General features: G+C 42.7%; 1 long non-coding RNA gene across 2 annotated transcripts in view; it reads right to left on the reverse strand.

The window, feature by feature from the left end:
- LOC126960859 (uncharacterized) overlaps positions 1-13,662 on the reverse strand; it is a 43,693-nt gene that overhangs the window by 15,478 nt on the left and 14,553 nt on the right. The window contains exon 4 of one of the 2 annotated variants that reach the window (XR_007728123.1): positions 934-5,474. The exons of the other annotated variant lie outside the window; for it this stretch is intronic. This is a non-coding gene — a long non-coding RNA (uncharacterized LOC126960859). Of the gene's footprint in view, positions 1-933; positions 5,475-13,662 lie in introns of those variants that run through there. 2 annotated transcript variants of the gene reach the window in all.

Here is a 13,662-nt window from a genome sequence, read left to right on the forward strand (position 1 = left end):
TATCAGCTCATTATGCAAAAGAAATACAGGAAGAAAAAGCCAGAAATGAAAGAGTGGTTACAGGGGTGGGTTAAAAAGGGTTGGAATAGAAGAGAGGAATTGGAATAGGTTAGTAGGGATGAGAAGAAAGCAACATTTCTCTGAGAATCTTTTTGTATAGCTTTGGCCTTTAGAACTATTAGTAATGTTTCCAACAGTTCTTTAGTCATATCAGTCATATTTCAAGTGCTCCCCAGCCACGTGTGGCTAGCGGCTACCATACTGGACAGTGCAGATAGAGAACATTTCCATCATCCAGAAGGTTCTGTTGGACAGTTTTCTCTGGGCCTATCAACAGTTCCACAGACTCTATATAGCAATCTTGGACCACTACTCTGCTAACTTTTTCTCACACCTTACCTGCTTCAGGCAATCAGAAACATTCAGGTTGTCACCACCTTTTCATGGCCACTCTCCTTCCTATCCAGCGTACACTCACATCTGCACCATTTTGGCCATTATCATGGTCGCATGTCAACTTTCAGTCTTTTCTCTTTCTGACATGCCTGTTCTGCTAACCTCCAACTACAAGTTAATCTGAATGCAAGGCTTGCTTCTACATTTGAGCCGCTTAAGAGCAACTGGAAAAAAAAATAACTCTTGTGGGGATCACGGCCATGAGACATGGAGGAGGTACAAGCTCAAGTGCCAGTCTGGCAATGCTTTTGTGTGCAACTGGTCAATTCTCTATACGATTCCTTCTCTACTCTCTTCAAGATCCCTAAGACAGTGCTTATCAAACTTTAAAATGCAAATAAATCATCTGGGGGATCTTGTTAAAAATGCAGATTTGGCCGGCGCGGTGGCGCACGCCTGTAATCCCAGCACTTTGGGAGGCTGAGGTGCGTGGATCACTTGAGGTCAGGAGCTCGAGACCAGCCTGGCCAACATGGTGAAAGCCCATCTCTACTAAAAACACAAAAATTAGCTGGGTGTGGTGGAGGGCGCCTGTAATCCCAGCTACTCAGGAGGCTGAGGCAGGAGTACTGCTTGAACCCGGTAGGCGGAAGTTGCAGTGAGCCGAGATTACACCTCTGCACTCCAGTGTGGGTGACGGAGTGAGAGTCCGCCTCAAAAAAAAAAAAATGCAGATTCTAATCCAGTAGGTCTGTTGTGTATGGGACCAGAGATTCTGCATTTCTAGCATGATATGCATGCTGCTAGCTCAAGAGCCATGAACAGCAAGGCCCTAACCCAGTGGTTCTCCAACTTCAGTGTGCACAATTTCCTGCAGGGCTTACTGAAACACATATTGGGCTGAATGCGGTGGCTCATGCCTGTGATTTGGGAGGCCGAGGTGGGCGGATCACGAGGTCAAGAGATCAAGACCATCCTGGCTAACACAGTGAAACCCCGTTTCTACTTAAAAAAATACAAAAAATTAGCCGGGCGTGGTGGCACGTGCCTGTAGTCCCAGCTACTTGGGAGGCTGAGGCAGGAGAATTGCCTGAACCCAGGAGGCAGAGGTGAAGGTTGCAGTGAGCTGAGATCGCATTACTGCACTCCAACCTGGGTGACAGAGTGAGACTCCGTTTCAAAAAAAAAAAAAAAAAAAAACCACGAATTGCTGGACCCCATTACTGAAGTCTCTAACTCAGTAAATCCAGGATAGAGCCTGAGAATGTGTGTTTCTAATAAATTCCCAGGTCATGCCGCCACTACTATTCCAGGGAACACACTTTGAGACCATTGCCCTAAGCCACTGCTGGCCTTCTGTCTCCTATTTCACAGAGGCAATTGAGGCTAATGAGCGAGCAGCCCTATTGGAGCTCCTGTGGCACCTGCTCTTCCCATATTTCAGCCATCATCACACTACTGAAGGATGTTAATCTGCATTTTTAGTAGGATTCCCCAGATGGTTTCTTTGCATTTTAAAGTTTGATAAGCACTGTTAGGGATCTTGAAGACAGTAGAGAAGGAATTGTATAGAGCATTGGCCAGAAGAATTTATTTATAATTAAGAAAAACACTGAGTAAAGAAGGGATGTATTTGTGAACATCCTGCATCCATTTCCCTTCTGATAATAGTATCCCAATTTTCTTCTAGGGATATATTTCTCCCTCCAGAATCGAGGTTAGTTTCAGATGGCATTAACTATTCCCTGCTCCAGGAGTAAGCATATGAATCAGGTCTGGCCAATCAGATACGCATTCCCCCTGGCCACAGGATAGCTCAAGGATAGGACTGTGCCCCAGTCAAAGTTAGTAAGATACACTGAGGCTTTCTAGGACTGCCGAGGGAAGCTGAGACTCATCTCCACTTGACTTCGGTCAAGAAACACTTGAAGATTCGAGAACCATGGCAACTATCTTGCTCCACAAGTAGGGGAAGTTGACAGAGATACAGCCAATGTGCAAAAAGGAGAGGAGTGATGACTTGCCATAGTGACATAATATCTTGATCAAGCTCTACCCTTGGACTATTATGTGAGATAAAATTCCTTTTTGCTTAATCTCTCACTTGTGAGTAGGCTGCTTGTATGTCTCATTGGCATCCAGTAAAGGAGTTTAAGAGCTTTTTCTTAAATTTTCTTAAGGCTAATTCTAGCCTTACTGAAGAGGATTAAGCAAGGAGTTCCCAGAGCTAGAGAGGATGAAGGTGAATGCTTTAAGTGTGGAGATTGGTCCTAATAGGCGGCTAAAACCTATGAGCAGGGATGGGAATTCAAGGCTTTCATTTCTTCAGAGGTTCAGCTGCAGCTGAATGCAGACCCCCCCCCAAATGGGAGGCAGCTGCGGGATGCTCGCAGAGGCTGGTTGGCAACACAGCCTACGAGCAGTGTGCAGCTTTCCAGGAGCAAGCTGAGGCTGGGGGTGGAGGGTCAAGTATAATAGGGCTCTGGAGTGGCATCCTGCAGCACCCATGCCTGGGCAGACATTCTGCAGCAACACTGGGCTACAGCAGCCATGATGGAAAGCAGTGGCGACTCAAGCCCCAGCCCTCCCCTTGTTCCCTTCTACTGCATACTGGGGTTCATGTACCACCCTGGGTGGGGAACACGCAGCGACTCCAATCACTGCTCCAATGTTTAGGCCCTAAGTGCTCTGCCCTTACGAATGAGATTAATGTCCTTATAAAAGAGGCTTCAGGGAACTACTTGGCCCCCTCCCCTCCTTCTGCCATGTGAGGATATTGCAAGAGGAGCCATCTTGAAGGTAGAGTGAGACTTTGCCAGACACCAAATCTGCCTGCGCCTTGACCTCGAACTTCATAGCCTCCAGAACTGTGAGAAATATATTTCTATTTATAAATTACCAGTCTAGAGTATTGTGTTATAGGGCAGGAATGAACTAAGACACCTGGTTAGGATCTTTCAATCTGTGATCCAAGACACTACCTTGAGTTCTATCCAGATGGTTCTTATATAGTGTTATCACTATATGTAAAAAATATACACACACACTTACTATTATCTTATCCATGTAGTGTTATCACTATAGAGCAAACTCTTATAGCAGCCATCTGTACCCCCTTTTAACATTTTCTTTTGGAGGTCACATCCTCCAAAAAGAGCATTTTAACATGAAGTGTGACCTGCCAAAGTGAACAGACTATAGGAAACTCTATGTTTAAAAAAAAAAAAAATCCCACAGAGCCTTCCTGAATCTGCTCCATTTTAATTTAGAAATTTTGTGACTTAACATTTAGGTCCAAGTGTGGATTTCTTAACTTGTCACTGCAATGCTTTAGACCTTGTTGCTAATTTGCTTGGTTTACAATGTTGATTTGGATGACAAATTCAGATAATTCAGAGCACCTGGAATTCCTGACGTTCAGGTCAGCATTGAGAACATCAGGGCTCTCCTGCTGCACGTTACAGATGCAGGATATTGGCCTGTTTCCAGGAGACAGGATAGTACTGTTCAGTGCCACCAGGGGGTTCCAGTGTGGCCTGCGAGGAGTGGCTATCACTCTTGAGGGCGTGGAGCATCCTCTCTGTCCCTGGGATGGAATAAGTGTAGCCAAAAGCAAGTGGGCAGACTCAACACTATGTATTCCTGGTAGCTCTGAAAATGACAGAGCAAATCATGGGAACTGCACAAAATGAATGACATTGTAAACTGTTTGACTTCTTACTTGAAAACAAGAACTAGAAGTCTCTCTGAGCCTACCCTGGCTCAGGTGGCTGCCCGATAAAAAGAAAAATAAAGAAAAAATAAACAAGAACCAATAATTATGGGGTACATTCAATAAAAAAGTAAAGTAATCACAGGCACAGGAGCTCACACCTGTACTCCCAGCTACTCGGGAGGCTGAAGTGGGAGGACTGGTTGAGCCTGGGAGATCAAGGCTGAAGTGAGCTGTGATTGTGCCTTTGCACTCCAACCTGGGTGACAGAGCAAGACTCTATCTAAATAATACTTTCTAAAAATACTTTCAAATAATTACACTGGCACATCTAGTCATCTATTGGGGTAAGACTTTATTTCTAAGTTCTTTAAGCTGGAAATAACATGTATTTCAAAAGATACTCCTAAAAGAAATGAGGAATTTGGTTCCTCTATAACAAGAACAAAACTTCAGCTTTTCAAGTTTTTTTGTCATTGAATTATCTGGCTAAAGAGAATGTGTCCCAAAGTTACTTCAATACACCATAGCCTAAAGGTTTTAAATAAAACTTAACACTTAACTAAATTAAAACTAGTGTCATATTCAAATGCAAGGAATAAAAAGGGAAATGAAATTGTATCAGTTGGTCAGCATTTACTAAACACCTCCCAAGGGTAAAACACAGGGAATGGGATGGAAAGAGAAGGATGTTGGAGATACTATGAACACAGAATTGACGAGTGTGATTGGGGTGCAGGGGAAGAGGGCAAAAGGAGGAAGCAAAGAATGAGATCTCCAGTTTGGGTGAACCTGGGGATACAGACAGAACACTCTGGCTTATGTATCCCCGTGTGGGGTGCTCTCTAATGCTTAATTACAGGAATAAAATTATTCCTGTCAAAGAAACGTTTGACAACTGTATCCAAGAGTATGTCATAACATAGAAATCAATGAAATGATACAGCTATCTCACAGGCTAACAATAACCTCTAGAGAAGTCTGCAAAGGTGAAAAATGAATTAGTAATTAAAGAGCTGACCAGGATTGTCTGTGATCATCCCAGCCTCTGAAATAACATTAGCAGAGTCTGAAGTGGTGGCTTCCCTGGCAGCTTATTTCTCCACCAGTCTCCCAGGGCCTACTCTGCACCATGACCTCTGGAAACCCTGGGAAGTGCAGGCCAGGGTTCTCTGCTTCAAACCAAGTCTGGGCGCTAGAGGACACGAAGAGCCCTCTATGTTTAGATTAGAGTGATTCTTTGAGGCTGGCTTTGTGTCTCTGGTGCACCTGAACTGCTTCCATGGCACTGATCAGGAAGGGAGTCAAATCGGTCAGGTCGGTGCACTTAGAAGTTTGAGTTTTAAAAGTCAGGAAGAATTTCATTCTGGAAAAAAAAATTACAAGTATTTACCCAGAAATCCACAGCAAGTTAGAAAGTCTTGGAACTAAGAAACAACTTACAAAGTTTCGCTGATCAAAAAAAAAAAACTTGACAAAACAGGCACTTGGCAACATGTGCTGCAGAATATCAATTCACAGCCACCAGAGATCTGCAGAAATACCTGAGGGACCATAAGCATAAAGAGGCTTCCACTAATATTCTTGCATATAAGAAGCAAACATGATAAAGAGATGGATGTATTTTATATTCTTAAAGCAAACTGAATAAACTTAAGAATTATCACTTGTACATCTTGTTATAAAATGGGCTTGAAAAAACACTAATGCATGTGTTCATAACATTTAGGGGAGGATTTGATAAAGAAGAAGACATTAGTTTTATGTTCCAACTAAAATGTTTGCCCTATTTTTTTAATAGAATTTGTACATTTCTTTGACATTTTCTATAAGCTGTATAGCGTTGATATGCTAAATTTTTTCTAAGACTGAGAGATTCTTTGTGGTTGAATTTTCTATTTTAAAACCAATTTTGGGAGATGCCATTGCCAATACACATTGGTAATTCAACCACCTGATCACTACACAAAAAGAATTCATTTTGGACCCAAAGTTTTGTACATCTTACTGTCAACTGTGGCAGAACTTACATTAATTTTTATTTCGCAATTGTTGTATTAGGAGATAAATATACTAGTCTAAGAAATGTGGATTCTAGTTGTATTTCACAGCAGTATGTGTGTTACAGTATGAACTCCAGTAAATATGTTAGACTACCTTGCTGATTTCAGGTTAATGCAAAGATATTTGTAAACGCCTCTGTAGCTCTCACAAGACACGCTAGAATAGATAAAAACAAGAGGACTACAATCCTTAGATTATTGATTGGGTTACTTTTTATTACAGAACCTTCTACATTGACATACACTGTTTAATCATTTGTCTTCCAAGTTTATTATTTGTGGCTTTTTTTTTTTTTTTTTTTTTGAGATGGAGTCTTGCTCTTGTCACCCAGGCTGGAGTGCAGAGGCGCGGTCTCGGCTCACTGCCAGCTCCGCTTCCCGGCTTCAAGCACTTCTCTGCCTCAGCCTCCTGAGTAGCTGGGACTACAGGTGCCCACCACCATGCCCGGCTAATTTTTAGTAGAGACAGGGTTTCATCGTGTTGGCCAGGATGGTCTCAATCTCCTGCCATCATGATCCGCCCGCCTCTGCCTCCCAAAGTGCTGGGATTACAGGTGTGAGACACCACGCCTGGCCTTTGTTTTTTTTTTTTTGAGATGGAGTCTCACTCTGTCACCCAGGCTGGAGTGCAGTGGCAAGATCTCGGCTCACTGCAACTGCCTCCCAGGTTCAAGCGATTCTCCTGCCTCAGCCTCCTGAGTAGCTGGAATTTAGGCACATGCCACCACACCCAGGTGATTTTTGTATTTTTAGTAGAGAGGGGGTTTTGTCATATTGGCCCGGCTGGTCTTGAACTCCTGACATCAGGTGATCCACCTGCTTCGGCCTCCCAAAGTGCTGGGATTATAGGCATGAACCCTTGTACCCGGCCCATTTTTGTTTTTTAATAGGTGGAATAAGCTAAAATTTGGCTTACTTTATAGTAATTCCTTTAAATGTAGATACTAAGTAAACTTTAGTGGCTAACACTTAGGATGACAGCCAGGATGGGTCATTTATGAGATGTTAAAGCTACAGCACTGACCTTTACCCCCTCAGACTGATGGACTAGTGGATAACAGTCCTATTGCAGGAAATTTCTTGTTGCTGGCTGGCTGGCACTAATCCCATGGGACAAGGGCATGGCTTGCCTCTGTTGTTTTGTCAGGACCATCTTAGATTCCACGTTGAACGTGCTACTGAGAAACAACAGATGGAAAGGTATTGCATCAGGCTCTAAGAAACTGCATGAACTTCTTTTTTTTTTTTTCTACACTATCGTGCTACTTCCCCCCGCTACCCAACAACCTTAAAACTCCTCACACTTTATGCCTCACTGCCTAAGTTGTATGTACCATTTTGCTTAAATTCCACTGACCATAACTCAGTCAATGGCCTCTCCCAGCTTTAAGGCAGAAATGGAAATTTAATTTTTATTTCAGCTAAATTAGGGGTTCTATTGCTAATAAAAAAGGAGAGCACAGATATCAAAGGAGGGATATCCTCACAATCTCTCCCACCACCCAATACAATCCCACCTATCCTACGAGGTCTGGTACAAGTATCACTTATTCTGTAGTCCTCCTATTTCTTCCCCAATTCCTAGACAGAAACTTAACCACTCATTTCTCTGAAGCCCCTTGTGAGTATATGATCTGTGTACCTGTCTGATCTCATTCTGAATTGTAAGCCCTGAAAGTAACAGATGCTGACAAGGCTGCAGAGAAGAGGAAACACACACAGTTGGTGGGACTGCAAATTAGTTCAGCCCCTGTGAAAAGCAGTTTGGAGATATTTCAAATAACTAAAAATAGAATTACCATTCGACCCAACAATCCCAGTATTGGGTATACACCCAAAGGAAAATAAATTCTTCTACCAAAACAACACCGGCACTAGCATGTTCATCACAGCACTATACACAACAGCAGAAGTATGGAATCAATCTAGATGCCTGTCAACAGTGGACTGGATTTAAAAAACGTGATACACATATACCACGGAATACTATACAGCCATAACAAAGAACAAAAGTATGTTCTCTGCAGCAACATGGATGCAGCTGGAGGCTGCCATTGTAAGTAAATTAATGCAGAAACAGAAAACCAAGTATCAGGTGTTCTCACTTCTAAGTGAGAGCTAAACACTGGGTACAGATGGACAGAAAGATGAGAACAATCAGCTGGGGGTGGTGGCTTACACCTGTAATCCCAGCACTTTGGGAGGCTGAGGTGGGAGGATCACTTGAACTCGGCAGTTCAAGACTAGCCTGGGCAACACAGGGAGACCCCATCTCTTAAAAAAATTTTTTTTTAAGTTGTGAACAATAGACACTGGGGACTCCAAAAGCAGGGAGGGGGGAAATACGGGAAAAATGTTGCAAAATGACCTATTGGGTACTATGTTCACTCTTTGGGTGATGAGCTCAATCAAAGCCCAAACCTCAGCATCACACAATATATCCATGTAACAAACCTGCACATGTACCCGATGAAGCTAAAATAAATAAATAGTAATAAAAAAACATAAATTGTAAGCTCTGAGCTGTGTACCTCTATGTATATGTAGTTCCACATGTTACTCACTTTTGTATTATTATTTTTTTTTTTTCTGAGACACCTCTGCCTCCCAGGTAGCTGGGATTACAGATACACATCACCATGCCCAGCTAATTTTTGTATTTTTAGTAGAGATGGGGTTTCACCATGTTGGCCAGGCTGGTCTCGAACTCCTGACCTTGTGATCCACCTGCCTTGGCCCCCCAAAGTGCCAGGATTACAGGTGTGAGCCACCGTGCCCAGCCAAGAACCTTAGTCTTCAGCAAATCGAAAGTGCTGAAGAAACAGCTCTTTCCTGGTGGCACATTCTGGAAAAACATTTCACAACACTAGTGAGTGAGCAACCATAGGCTTTGAGGAACTGGCTGACTGTTCTGGGGTGTGCCACTATTGTTGGCCACATGACATAAAACTGGCAGTGGCTGGAAAGAGCAACATCTAAAATGTTTGAGAGGAATATGTAACTCACCCAGGCCTTACTCTGCAAACAAAACATGAGTAACCAGGTAAGTACTTTCTGGCTGGTCAATAACTACTCCACAGCAGCTGCGTGAGTTCCCTGCAGTGGCATGGATGCTGGCTTACAGTGATGTTTGAAACCAAATCTACAGATGAAGACTTCAAAGGATTTTATATCACTAATAAGAAGACTACCTTATTCCCAAAGTTTATCCATTAAACTATAAAACCGATATCAAATAAATATTCCACATTGACAGTGAAGACCCTGATGTGTCTGTTTTAAGTGGAGAAACCACTACAAAAAGAAAAAAAAATTTTTTTTTAAGAGAGAAAGTCTCAGGCCGGGCACAGTGGCTCACGCCTGTAATCCTAACTCTAGGAGGCCAAAGCGGGCGGATCACTTGAGTTTAGGAGTTCAAGACGAGCCTGGCCAGCATTGTGAAACCCTGTCTCTATTAAAAATACAAAAATTAGCTGGGCGTGGTGGTGCATGCCTGTAGTCTCAGCTACTCAGGAGGCTGAGGCAGGAGAATCGCTGAAGTTCAGGAGGCAGAGGCTGCAGTGAGCTGAGATTGTGCCACTGCACTCCAGCCTCGGTGACAGAGTAAGACTTGGTCTCAAAAAAAAAAAAAAGACAAGGTCTTGCTCTGTCACTAAGGCTGGAGTGCAAGGATGTGATAAGAGCTCACTGAAGTCTCAAATTCTTGGGCTCAAGCAATCTTCCCACTTTAGCCTCCTGAGTAGCTGGGACTACAGGTGCATGCCAGAATGCCAAGCTGATTTTTAAAACTGTTTTGTAGAGATGAGGTCTTGCAATGTTGTCCAGGCTAGTCTTGAACTCCTGGCCTCAAGCGATCCTACTGCTTTGGCCTCCCAAAGTGTTGGGATTACAGGCGTGAGCCACGGCGCCTGGTGCAGAAATGGTTTTAAATACAGATAATCATGAGGGTTATAGTGATGATGAAGAGGAAACTGTAAAATGGGTAGAACAATAATCACTAGATGATATGGTGAAAATGTGTGATCAGTCAGTGGTGGGCTTTGAGCCATGTACATTTATTCAGTGAACATGAGTTTACGGCAGTTTTCATAATTAAAAAGGAACTGACGGGAACCCAGATTAATGAACCATTATGACATGGGGAGCAAGGAGTCCTTAAAAAGGGCGCCACTAGAGTGCAGCATTTAATCCTGCTCCTGCTGGCATCAGATGTCCCCCACCAGCCTGCTGCTGGGACAGGCACTGATGTTCCTCTCCTCTAGGATGTACAAACACTAGAGGTTACACATGTTCATCCTTGTATGCACAGGCATATTTAGCTGAATTTGAACCTGTATATATTAAAAGAGTTATAAAATGTTTTCCTTAGAAAAATGACTACTAGAGTACTTACAATCTATATTTGTTCCACTCTTTCATTGACTGGTTTATTATTTATTTATTTATTTTTTTGAGATGGAGTCTTGCTCTGTCACCAGGTTGGAGTGCAGTGGCGTGATCTTGGCTCACTGAAACCTCCCCCTCCCAGGTTCAAGTGATTCTCCTGCCTCAGCCTCCAGAGTAGCTGGGATTACAGGCACACACCACCACGCCCAGCTAATTTTTTTTTTTTTTTTTTTTTTTTGAGACCGAGTCTCGCTCTGTCGCCCAGGCTGGAGTGCAGTGGCGTGATCTCGGCTCACTGCAAGCTCCACTTCCTGGGTTCATGCCATTCTCCTGCCTCAGCCTCCCCAGTAGCTGGGACTATAGGCACCCGCCACCATGCCTGGCTAGTTTTTTGTATTTTTTTTTTTTTAAGTAGAGACGGGGTTTCACCGTGTTAGCTAGGATTGTCTCAATCTCTTGACCTCGTGATCTGCCCGCCTCAGCCTCCCAAAGTGCTGAGATTACAGGCATGAGCCATCACACCCAGTTTACTGGTTTATTATTTAAATAAACTACACAGTTTGTCCTAATTAGTACTTCATACACTTTACTGCAGAAATATTAATGCTTCATTATAGTGTGTTACCTTAGACCCTGCCAGGGCTTTTATGTGACGTGACGTGTGGTTATTGTATACATACATATTTCCTTTCAAAAAATCTGAAAAGCTCTGAATTCTAAAACTCATCAGGCTGCAAAGATAGATAATAGACAGTGGATCTTATTTTACTCAAAAGGCAAATAATGCACTTGTAGGAAATCATTGCACTGTTTCAGGTTAAGATCCTTTTTGAACAATTTCTAATGCCTGTCACTCTTGGTTATGTACATTTCTAACTAAAGGCAGCTACTCTATCTTTCCCTCGTAGGATAGAGACCACTGTTAAATTCTGGCACTGATACAAAAACAAAACTTTGCAGAAAAACTGAAGGAGTTTAATCACATCTGGTGGTAATACCTCCTAAATGATATCACACTCTAAGAGCCTTTGCAAGATTATATGAAGTACGAATTAATTTCTAATAATGCAGCTTTGTCATTATGAAGAGCAGTTATTCACTGTGAAAACCAAGTGTGGGCTCAGACCATCTGGCTTCTTGAGCTCTTGTGTTTGAGTATCAGTCTTCCACAGACCCCTCAGCTCAAACCAGGCTGTCACTTCTGGCTGCTCCCAGGGTACCTGCCATAGCATCCTCACTAACGTGCCAAAGCTGGAAAAACTTCATTTTGTTATCTAAATTAAGAATAAATGATCCAGGAGAGCCTCAACTTTAGACATCTGTTTTAGCTGTTCAGAGGCCCATCTCCTTCCTTCCTGCTTCTCGGCTGGGTTAGTAATAACTGAGGTACCAGGTAAATAACCCGTAGAGGGCCAATGCACCATTGCATATTATTCTTACTTTGTCTCTAAAAAGATTAAAGGGAGAAATAGTGATTATCTGCTGGATCTTTGTGGAGACACTAATCCACCTCTTTGGAAGGCCAAGGCCAAGTTGAGAACATGAACAGAACACACACCAGTAGCAGAGCCAACGCACCCTGCATTTATTTTAATATTCTACTCCAAATCCCTTGTGTGGAAGGAAAAAGAAAGTAACTTTTTTTTTTTTTTTTTTTTTGAGACGGAGTCTCGCTCTGCCGCCCAGGCTGGAGTGCAGTGGCGCGATCTCCACTCATTGCAAGCTCCGCCTCCCAGGTTCACGCCATTCTCCTGCCTCAGCCTCCTGTATAGCTGGGACTACAGGCGCCCGCCATCACGCCCAGCTAATTTTTGTATTTTTAGTAGAGACGGGGTTTCACCGTGTTAGCCACAGTGGTCTCAATCTCCTGACCTCGTGATCTGCCCGTCTCGGCCTCCCAAAGTGCTGGGATTACAGGCATGAGCCACCGCGCCCAGCCAAGAAAGTAACATTTATAAAAGGATAATGTTACAAGCTTCATATATTTCCTTTAATTATACACTGTGAGGTAGGTGTTATTCCCTTTTTACAGATGAAGGCTGAAGTTAGATAATTTATTAATTCCAAACCTCTCATGAATATTAAGTGATAAAAACTAGCTTATAATCCATCTGTTTATCTCAAACCCATGCTCCTCAAAATTTTCACTTTATTAAAGAATCACAATATCAATACAGGCTTGCTGTAAAAGTCAAATACAGACGTGTTAATGTCTCCTCCCCTAGGCCAAATCTGCTCTCACGGTAACAAATTTTAATAGCTGAGGCGGCATCTTGCCACTTCTTTCTCCAGGATCATAAAATCATGTATACACACATAGAAAGATTTCCTTATTTTTCTCCAAAGAAAGATCTTACTGTAACATTTTCCATTAACACTACACTGCAATTTTTATCACTTATGAATGTATCACCGCTTTTCAAGTTCATATAGGTAATCTCAACTCATTTTTTAAAAATTGCATGATATATTCTATATTATAGATGAACCATACTTTTTAAAACACTTCCTGATAAAATTCAAATTATCTCTACGTTTTTGCTATTACAAAAAAAGCTATAGTAAACTTTCTTGAACATATATTCTTAGACAAATTGGAACCTTGATTTCCACAAACTAAATGAAAAGTGGTATTACTGAATGTAATCTCTGTACGTTTTAGGTCTGAGCTGTTCCTATTGTCAGGTTTTGACTCATAGAGATATGCAAGGCCAAACAATGGAATCTATCTTCCTGACAGTTCTGATAAAGTCATTTCCACTGGACAGAAGGCAAGATTCTGTTTGATTCTGTGCAATGTGAACTCTCAGTTGGGGTAGGGCTTACACAAGGAGGTATCAGAGAAAGAAAGAAATAGGTTATCAGAAGACTCTATCAAGACCAGTTCAGGCCAGGCACGGTGGCTCACCTGTAATCCCAGCACTTTGGGAGGCCAAGGCAGGTGGTTCACCTGAGGTCAGGAGTTTGAGACCAGCCTGGCCAACATGGTGAAACTCCGTCTCTACCAAAAATACAAAAATTAGCTGGGCATGGTGGCACATGCTTGTAATCCCAGCTACTTGGCAGGCTGACGCACGAGAATTGTTTGAACCCGGGAGACAGAGG

The sequence above is a fragment of the Macaca thibetana genome, chromosome 8 (assembly GCF_024542745.1).
Source record: "Macaca thibetana thibetana isolate TM-01 chromosome 8, ASM2454274v1, whole genome shotgun sequence".
NCBI lineage: Eukaryota > Metazoa > Chordata > Mammalia > Primates > Cercopithecidae > Macaca > Macaca thibetana.